This window comes from Arachis hypogaea, chromosome 9, assembly GCF_003086295.3.
Source record: "Arachis hypogaea cultivar Tifrunner chromosome 9, arahy.Tifrunner.gnm2.J5K5, whole genome shotgun sequence".
NCBI lineage: Eukaryota > Viridiplantae > Streptophyta > Magnoliopsida > Fabales > Fabaceae > Arachis > Arachis hypogaea.
This window is the reverse complement of record NC_092044.1, coordinates 66,865,117-66,874,162: the sequence shown is the minus strand read 5'-3', so window position 1 is coordinate 66,874,162 and position 9,046 is coordinate 66,865,117. Positions and strand designations below refer to the sequence as shown.

General features: G+C 38.3%; 1 non-coding gene across 1 annotated transcript; it reads left to right on the top strand.

Moving 5' to 3' along the window:
- The first annotated feature begins 7,416 nt into the window (after positions 1-7,416).
- On the top strand, positions 7,417-7,524 carry LOC112713880 (small nucleolar RNA R71). The gene has a single exon (XR_003158839.1). It is a non-coding gene; the product is annotated as a small nucleolar RNA R71 (small nucleolar RNA).
- Positions 7,525-9,046: the final 1,522 nt, after the last annotated feature.

Below are 9,046 nucleotides of genomic sequence, written 5' to 3'. Positions count from 1 at the left end.
TTATTCTATTCCATTTCTTGATATTTTCACATGTTGTCATGACCATGTGTTTAATTCATTCATCTTTACCGTGCACTAATTTTCACTCACTCTATCCCCTTCCTTGCTTTATTTCTTTGGATTTAACTTACTTTCTCTTCCCTTTTTCAGAATGGCCACCAAGAAAGGCAAAGAGAAAGCTACCCCTAAACCCACAGCAAGGAAAGGAACGAAGAGAGCATTAGTGGCAAGACCTTCTTCAACTGCAGTCAAACCCTCAACAAAAAGAATTAAAAGGATTATCAAGGTTGATGAAAAGGAGCGAGCCTTCCCAGCCAAAGACACTGCACGATTCCCAAATCGCTACTGTGAGCAGATGTTTCCTATTATGGCAGCTCAGAATTACAACAATGAGCACCTTCTTATCCTTCCAACTCGTATCGCTGAATTTGTTGAGCCACAAATTGCACAAAGACATTGGGGATTCTTACAGAGACAGCCACGATAGGTTAATCTTTCTTGGGTTGTTGAATTCTACTACAACTTCCACCTGTCGACTCTGCAGTCTGTCTATTTATGCCAGAAGCAAGTCCCCATTACAGAAGAGGCCATCTAGTAAGCCTTAAATCTCCCACCTGCTCCAGAAGGATTGGACGCCTTTCAAAAAGCCGCAATCAAGCGCCAAGCATACACCTTTGACTGGGACGCTGTTCTCAGAGTTATCGCTCGACCTGGCAGTAAATGGATCTTCGGATACCATCGTTCCCGTCCTAAGGGAATCTCGGCTTCTGCACTCACCTTAGAGGCTCACGTATGGGCACAGATTATGTCCCATTACGTCTTCCCGAGAACTCATGAGTCCTCCTTCACAGCAGACATGGCCGTTCTACTATGGTGCATCCTCACAGACCAGCCTCTTAATTTACCAAGACATATCCGGAATGCTATGGAACATGTGCAGATTACGGGCAACCTACCTTTCCCCGTATTGGTCTCTGATCTTATCTCAGCAGCCAGAGTATCCTACAAAGCTAGAGACACCAAAGCCATTCTTCCACGGGATGATCAGTATGTCCCTAATAGGAGATATCTTAGGCCACAACTTACCACTATCAGCCAGTCCACAGAGGATGCTACAGCTCCTCCCCCATCTACTAGTAAGCTGCTGCATCAAATACTGAAGCGGTTGGAAGCACACGAAAAGAAAGCCAAGCTCCGAGAGCGTCGCAACCAACGCCGTTTCAACTACCTCAAGGAGCTCCTCACAGGCAATCACAGACCTGACGACAATCCAGGCACTCCGGACTCCACTTCTTTCACCAGTACAGGGAGCCATGACGGCTCCGACTGTGGAGACACTACCACCAGCCCACCATTATTCCTGACAGATGGCACCGAGGACGGTGCAAAGCCTTGAGTGTGGGGAGGTTGGTCAGTACCTGACTTCTGGAGGTAATTTCTCTTCCCTTGCACCAATAAATTAGGATATTTTAGTTAGATTTTCTTTCTTTTAAAGAATAGGATAAATTGCATAGTAATAGGTTAGTTGCATGCATGTTCTACTTGATTGAAAAGACAATAAGTTTCTTCTAAAAAGCTATCTTTGGAACAAAATTTCACTAATTTTAATCAAAACTCTTATGTTAAAATTTCTTGAAGTTATTTTTGGAACATGATGTTTGAGCTAAAGAACACACAACCTGTGAAGATTTGAGCCTTTATGCATGGTTATATTATTTAGCCAAAATTATTTTATTCTTGTGTGTTTACTTCTCTATGATTGTAATCTATATTTTGTTTCATCCTATATGTCCAATATTTATTATGTTTATATGCTTGCATGTGATTGAGGCCATTATTTATTTAAACTCACTTATCCAAATTAAGCCTACCCTTTTTAATTACCTTTGTTAACCACTTTGAGCCTTTAAATCCCATTTGTTCTATATTTTACCACAATACTAACCTTAAGCGGAAAAACAATTGTATATCCCAAATTGAATCTTTGGTTACTGATGAGCGGATATTTTATACGCTTTTGGGGGGTATTTTCATGAAGATTTTAGCATGTTTCAATTAGTTTTTAATATAATTCTATTAGTTTTTAGGGAAAAATCATATTTCTGGACTTTACAATGAGTTTATGTGTTTTTCTATGGTTTCAGGTATTTTCTGGCTGAAATTGAGGGAGCTGAGCAAAAATCTGAGTTAGGCTGATGCTGTTGGATCCTGACCTCCCTGCACTCGGAATGGATTTTTTGGAGCTGTAGGAGTCCAATTGACGCGTTCTCAATTGGGTTGGAAAGTAAACATTCAGGGCTTTCTAGCAATATATAATAGTCCATACTTTGCGCGAAGATAGACGACGTAAACTGGCGTTCAACGCCAGTTCCATGTTGCAGTCTGGCATCCAGCGCCAGAAACAGGTTACAAGTTGGAGTTCAACGCCCAAAACATGTTACAACTTGGCGTTCAACTCCAGAAACAGCCCAAGCACGTGAGAGGCTTAAGTCTCAGCCCCAGCACACACCAAGTGGGCCCCAGAAGTGGATCTCTGCACCAATTATCTTAGTTTACTCATTCTCTGTAAACCTAGGTTACTAGTTTAGTATTTAAACAACTTTTAGAGACTTATTTGGTACCTCATGACAATTTTAGGTCTGAATTTTATACTCTTTGACGGCATGAGTCTCTAAACTCCATTGTTGGGGGTGAGGAGCTTTGTAGCGTCTCGATGAATTAATGCAATTATTTCTGTTTTCCTTTCAAACATGCGTGTTCCTATCTAAGATGTTCATTCGCGCTTAATTATGGAGAAGGTGATGATCCATGACACTCATCACCTTCCTTAATCCATAAACGTGTGCCTGACAACCACCTCCGTTCTACAGTAGATTGAATGAGTATCTCTTAGATTCGTTAACCAGAATCTTCGTGGTATAAGCTAGATTGATGGCGGCATTCATGAGAATCCAGAAAGTCTAAACCTTGTCTGTGGTATTCCGAGTAGGATTCCGGAATTGAATGACTGTGACGAGCTTCAAACTCATGAAGGCTGTGCGTTAGTGACAGACGAAAAAGAATCATTAGATTCTATTCCAACCTGATTGAGAACCGACAGATGATTAGCCGTGCTGTGACAGAGCATTTGGACCATTCTCACTGAGAGGATAGGAAGTAGCCATTGACAATGGTGATTTCCTACAGACAGCTTGCCATGGAAGGAGCCTTGCATTTATGAAAGTGAGTAAGCATTATGTTGCAGGGATTCAGAGGACAAAGCATCTCCAAAACCCCAACATATTCTCCATTACTGCACAACAAGTAATTATTTCACGCTCTTTTATTTTTTTTCTAATAATTCAAACTGATAATTATAATTGATATCCTGACTAAGAATAATAAAATAAACATAGCTTGCTTCAAACCAATAATCTCCGTAGGATCGACCCTTATTCATGTAAGGTATTACTTGGACGACCCAGTGCACTTGCTGGTTAGTGGTACGAAGTCATAAGAAATCTTGATTTTGATATTGGGATTACAATTTCGTGCACCAGTTAGCTTAAGATAGAATTGTGTATGCTAGTTAAGTATGGGAATTTGTGGGAACAAAAGTTATTAAGGGAATGTTTCATGATAATACAATGGGAATTTGGATACCTACTCATGTGAAACTATAAGAATTAAAAATCTATGTGCATTGATAAGCTATGTTTATTTTTATAAAATAAAAAAAGTCAATAAATAAATAAGGGGACAAAATTACCCCAATGCTGAATTAAAAATTCAAAGATCAATGCACATATGATAAAATTAATACATGAGTATGGAATGTAAAAGGGAATTCTGGGTAGCTAGGTATGAATTCTAAAGTTATATAAAATATATAGGTTGGGTTAAAGCTAGGTTAATTAAAGATTCAATATATAAGCTCACTTAACCAAATATGTATCCCTACCCTTACCTTAGCCCCATTACAACCTTGAAAAGACTTCATGATGTTTGCATTAGTATATTAACTGTTGTTGATTGGTTAGGAGAAGAACAAAAGTTAGAGAGCATGATTAGAGAAGGATAGAGTGATTACCCTATACACTAGAGAGAATAGAGCGTACATACATCATCAGTGAGGGTTCAATACTTGAATTTCCATGTTCCCTGCTTTCATGAGCTATCTTCTTGCACTTTTATCTGTCTTACTGTACAATGGTAGAATTAGTGGAATTTGATTTATAATTGTTTTGAAGAGCTTATTTGCTTTTGATCAAGTGGGCAAGAATCATATAGTTGCATTCATATATATAGGTTGCATTGCATTGCATGAGTTTCTACATGTTCATACTTATTTATCTTATCTCCTTCAGTTAAGCATGAGGGCATGATAATGTTTAAGTGCGGAGAGGTTGATAAACCACTATTTTATGGTTTATATTGTATTTAATTGTGTGAATTTATCATGATCCTTACCCACTTATTCATTAATTTAGCATGCATTTATATTTCCTTCTTGTAATTATTACATGATTGAAAACTGCTTCCTAGAGACTTTTAATTATGCATTTTAATTCTCCTTTATTCCATTTGATGCCGTAATCTGTGTGTTAAGTGTTTTAGGCTTTATAGGGCATGAATGAGTTGGAGATTGGAAAGGAAGCTTGCAAAAATGGAAGGAACACAAGAAATTGAGGAGATAACCAGCGAGAAGTGACGCGGCCGCATGGCTCACGCGTTTGCACGAAAGAGGAAAAATCGCAGTGACGTGGCCGCATGGCTCACGCGACCGCGCGGATTGGAAAAGCACTAGTGACGCAGAAGCGTTGAATGACGCGAACGCGTGGCAGGAAAAAACGCAAATGACGCGTCCGCATGGATGACGCGATCGCATGACGAGCGCGATCTGCATAATCTGCAGAATTCACTGGGGGCCATATTGGACCTTATTTTGACCCAGTTTTCGGCCCAGAACAGCAGACTAGAGCCAGAGAACATGCAGAAACCAGAACAACAATTCATTCTACACAGAGTTTTAGTTTTAGATCTAGTTTTTACTCCTCCTCTAGGTTTTCTCTCTTAAGACATTGATAGTTTTGAGGATTTTATCTTTCTACCACTTTTGCATTGGGATACTGAGAAGAGTTATTACCTCATCAAGACTTCGTCATTCTAGTTCGTTTTCTTTACTTGGCTTTACTCTTCCATGTCCTTTGCTTTACTTAATTTTACCATTGGAATATTTTTAGGATTATTTAATACAAGGATTATTTTCATTTTTAATTGATTATTTTGATTTTTTTATTTACAATGTCTTTCTTCAATTCCTTTTCATATATTATGAATTTTACATTCACAATGAGCGAGTAGTTCCCTAACTTGATGGGGAGTTGATTGAAAGGAACCTTGAGTTGGAAGGCTTGAAAGAAAGATTATAATTGGGTTATTGTTGGCTTGTCCTCTAGTCACTAACACCAATCCCTTTTAATTAAGTGGGTTGCAACTTGTGAACGGGCATAGCATCCCAACTTGTTTGACTTTCCCTTACCTAGTAAGAGATAACTAAACAGGATAACATTTAATTATCAATTAATCTAGAGAGTAATCCAACAACAGCGGGATTTCCAACTAATCAACTCCCAGTCAAAGCTTTTATTTACATTACTCAAATTCTCCAATTTTATTTCCTGTTTACTCAACTCAAACCTTTTTGAAAACATCTGATTAATAAAATAGCACACTTTTTTGCAACTCGTTGGGAGACGACCTAGGAGTCATACTCCTATTATTTTAATTTTAAATTTCTGTGACACCTTTCTAAATTGATAAGTGGATTTCTGGCGAGTTAAGAACTGTACTTTCAACGTATATATTTTAATAATTTTTAATTCGCCGATTTCCACCACATCAATGCTTCTTCTCCATGTTTACAGAAGAAGATCCATGAGCCTTAAACACAAGGTAGTCCTCATTCAATTGAAGGGCTAACTCTCCTCTGTCCACATCAATCACAGCCTTTGCTGTGGCTAGGAAGGGTCTTTCAAGGATAATGGATTCATCCTCATCCTTCCTAGTGTCTAGGATTATGAAGTCAGCAAGGATGTAGAGGCCTTCAACCTTCACTAAGACATCCTTTACAAGTCCATAAGCCTGTTTCATTGATTTGTCTGCCATCTCTAGTGAAATTCTTGCAGCTTGTACCTCAAAGATTCCTAGTTTCTCCATTACAGAGAGTGGCATGAAGTTTATACCTGACCCCAGGTCACACAGAGCCTTCTCAAAGGTCATGGTGCCTATGGTACAAGGTATTAAGAACCTTCCGGGATCCGATTTCTTTTGAGGTAATGTCTGCTGAACTCAGGTATTCAGTTCATTGATGAGCAATGGAGGTTCATCCACCCAAGTCTTATTACCAAATAACTTGGCATTCTGCTTTATGATTGCTCCTAGATACCAAGCAACTTGCTCTTCAACAATATCTTCATCTTCTTCAGAGGAAGAATACTCATCAGAGCTCATGAATGGCAATAGTAAGTTCAGTAGAATCTCTGTAGTCTCTGTATGAGCCTCAGATTCCTTTGATTCCCTATTAGGGAACTTCTTAGTGGTCAGTGGACGTCCACTGAGGTCTTCCTCACTCGAGATCACTACTTCTTCCTCCTTTGTAGGTTCGGCCATTTTGGTTATATTAATGGCCTTGCACTCTCTCTTTGGATTCTCTTCTGTATTGCTTGGGAGATTACTAGCAGGGGTTTCAGTAACTCTTTTACTCAGTTGACCTACTTGTGCCTCTAAATTTCTCACGGAGGACCGTGTTTCAGTCATAAAACTGAGAGTGGCCTTAGATAGATCAAAGACTATATTTGCTAAGCCAGAGGGGCTCTGCTCAGAATTCTCTGTCTGTTACTGAGAAGATGATGGAAAAGGCTTGCTATTGCCAAACCTATTTCTCCCACCATTATTATTATTGAAGCCTTGTTGAGGCTTCTGTTGATCCTTCCATGAGAAATTTGGATGATTCCTCCATGAAGGATTATAGGTGTTTCCATAGGATTCTCCCATGTAATTCACCTCTTCCATTACAGGATTCTCAGGGTCATAAGCTTCTCCTTAAGAGGAGGCTTCTTTAGTACTACCAGATGCAGCTTGCAATCTAGTCAGATTCTGAGAAATCATATTGACTTGCTGAGTCAATATTTTTTTCTGAGCCAATATAGCATTCAGAATATCAATCTAAAGAACTCCTTTCTTCTAAGTCATCCCATTATTCACAGGATTTCTTTTAGAAGTGTACATGAAGTGGTTATTTGCAACCATCTCAATGAGTTTCTAGGCTTCTGCAGGTGTTTTCAGGTGAAGAGATCCACCAGCAAAATGGTCCAATAACATCTTGGACAATTCAGAGAGACCATCATAGAATATACAGATGATGCTCCATTCTGGAAGCTTGTCAGAAGGACACCTTTTAGTTAATTGCTTGTATCTTTCCCAAGCTTCATAGAGAGATTCACCTTTCTTCTGTTTGAAGGTTTGGACTTCCACTCTAAGCTTGCTCATCTTCTGAGGTGGAAAGAATTTGGTCAAGAAATCATTGACCAACTTGTCCCAAGAGTTTAGGCTTTTCCTAGGTTGTGAGTCCAACCATATCCTAGCTCTGTCTCTTACAGCAAAAGGGAAAAGCATAAGTCTGTAGACCTCGGGATCATCCCCATTGGTCTTAACAGTATCACAGATCTACAAAAATTCAGCTAAGAACTGATGAGGATCTTCCGATGGAAGTCCATGAAACTTGCAATTCTGCCACATTAGAGAAACTAATTGAGGCTTAAGCTCAAAGTTGTTTGCTCCAATGGCAGGAATTGAGATGCTTCTTCCATAGAAGTTGGAAGTTGGTGCAGTATAGTCACCAAGCATCTTCCTTGCATCTCTGGCATTGTTGTTGGGTTCGGCTGCCATGTCTACTTCTTTTTCAAAATTTTCTGTAAGGTCCTCTCTTGAGTGTTGTGCTTTAGCTTCTCTTAGCTTCCTCTTTAGAGTCCTTTCAGGTTTAGGATCAGCTTCAACAAGAATGTTTTTATCCCTGTTTCTGCTTATATGAAAAGAAGAGAACAAAGGGAGTGGTGGAATCCTCTATGTCACAATATAGAGATTTCTTGAGGTGTCAGAGGAAAAGAAGAATAGAGGAATGAGGTAGAGAGAGAATAAGAAGAATTTGAACACAGAGGGAGAGAGAGGGTTTGAATTAGAAGAGGAGTGTTAGCAAATAAATAGAAAGAGATGAGAGAGAGAGAGTATTCAAAAATTAAAACTAAAACAATTAGTTAATTAAAAAGATTTTTGAAAAAGTGGTTAGTGATTTTCGAAAATTGGAAGTGGAAGAGTGGTTAGGTGGTTTTGAAAAAGATAAGAAATGGTAATTAGTTGAAAAAGATTTGAAAAAGATTTTGAAAAGATAAGAAATTAGAAAAAGATTTTGAAATTAAAATTTTAAAAAAGATATGACTGAAATTTATTTTGAAAAAGAATTGAAAAAGATGTTAAAAAGATTTTATTTTCAAAATTAAAGTTGATGACTTGACTAACAAGAAACTAAAAGATATGATTCTAGAATTCAAAGATTGAACCTTCAAACTTGAAATTTTTGAATCAAAACATTAATTGTTAACAAGGATTTTCGAAAATATGAGATAAGGTTAAGAAAAAGATTTTTGAAAAATTAGTTTGAAAATTTTCAAAAACATAAAAAAATTGAAAGATGAATGTTTAAAATATGTTTGATGCAAAAAGTTATGAATTAAAACGTGAAAAATTGGAAAAAAAATGCTATCTATTCTAGCGTTTAACGCCCTCTTGGCTGCCTATATGGGCGTTTAACGCCCAACCAGATACCCTGGCTAGCGTTAAACGCCAAGAATCCTTCTTTACTGGGCGTTTTTTTGAACGCCCAGAATGCTGTCATTTCTGGTGTTAAACGCCCAAAATGCTACCCATTCTGGCGTTTAACGCCCAAAATGATACCTTTACTGGCGTTAAATGCCCAGAATGATAGCCATGCTGGCGTTTAACACCCAAA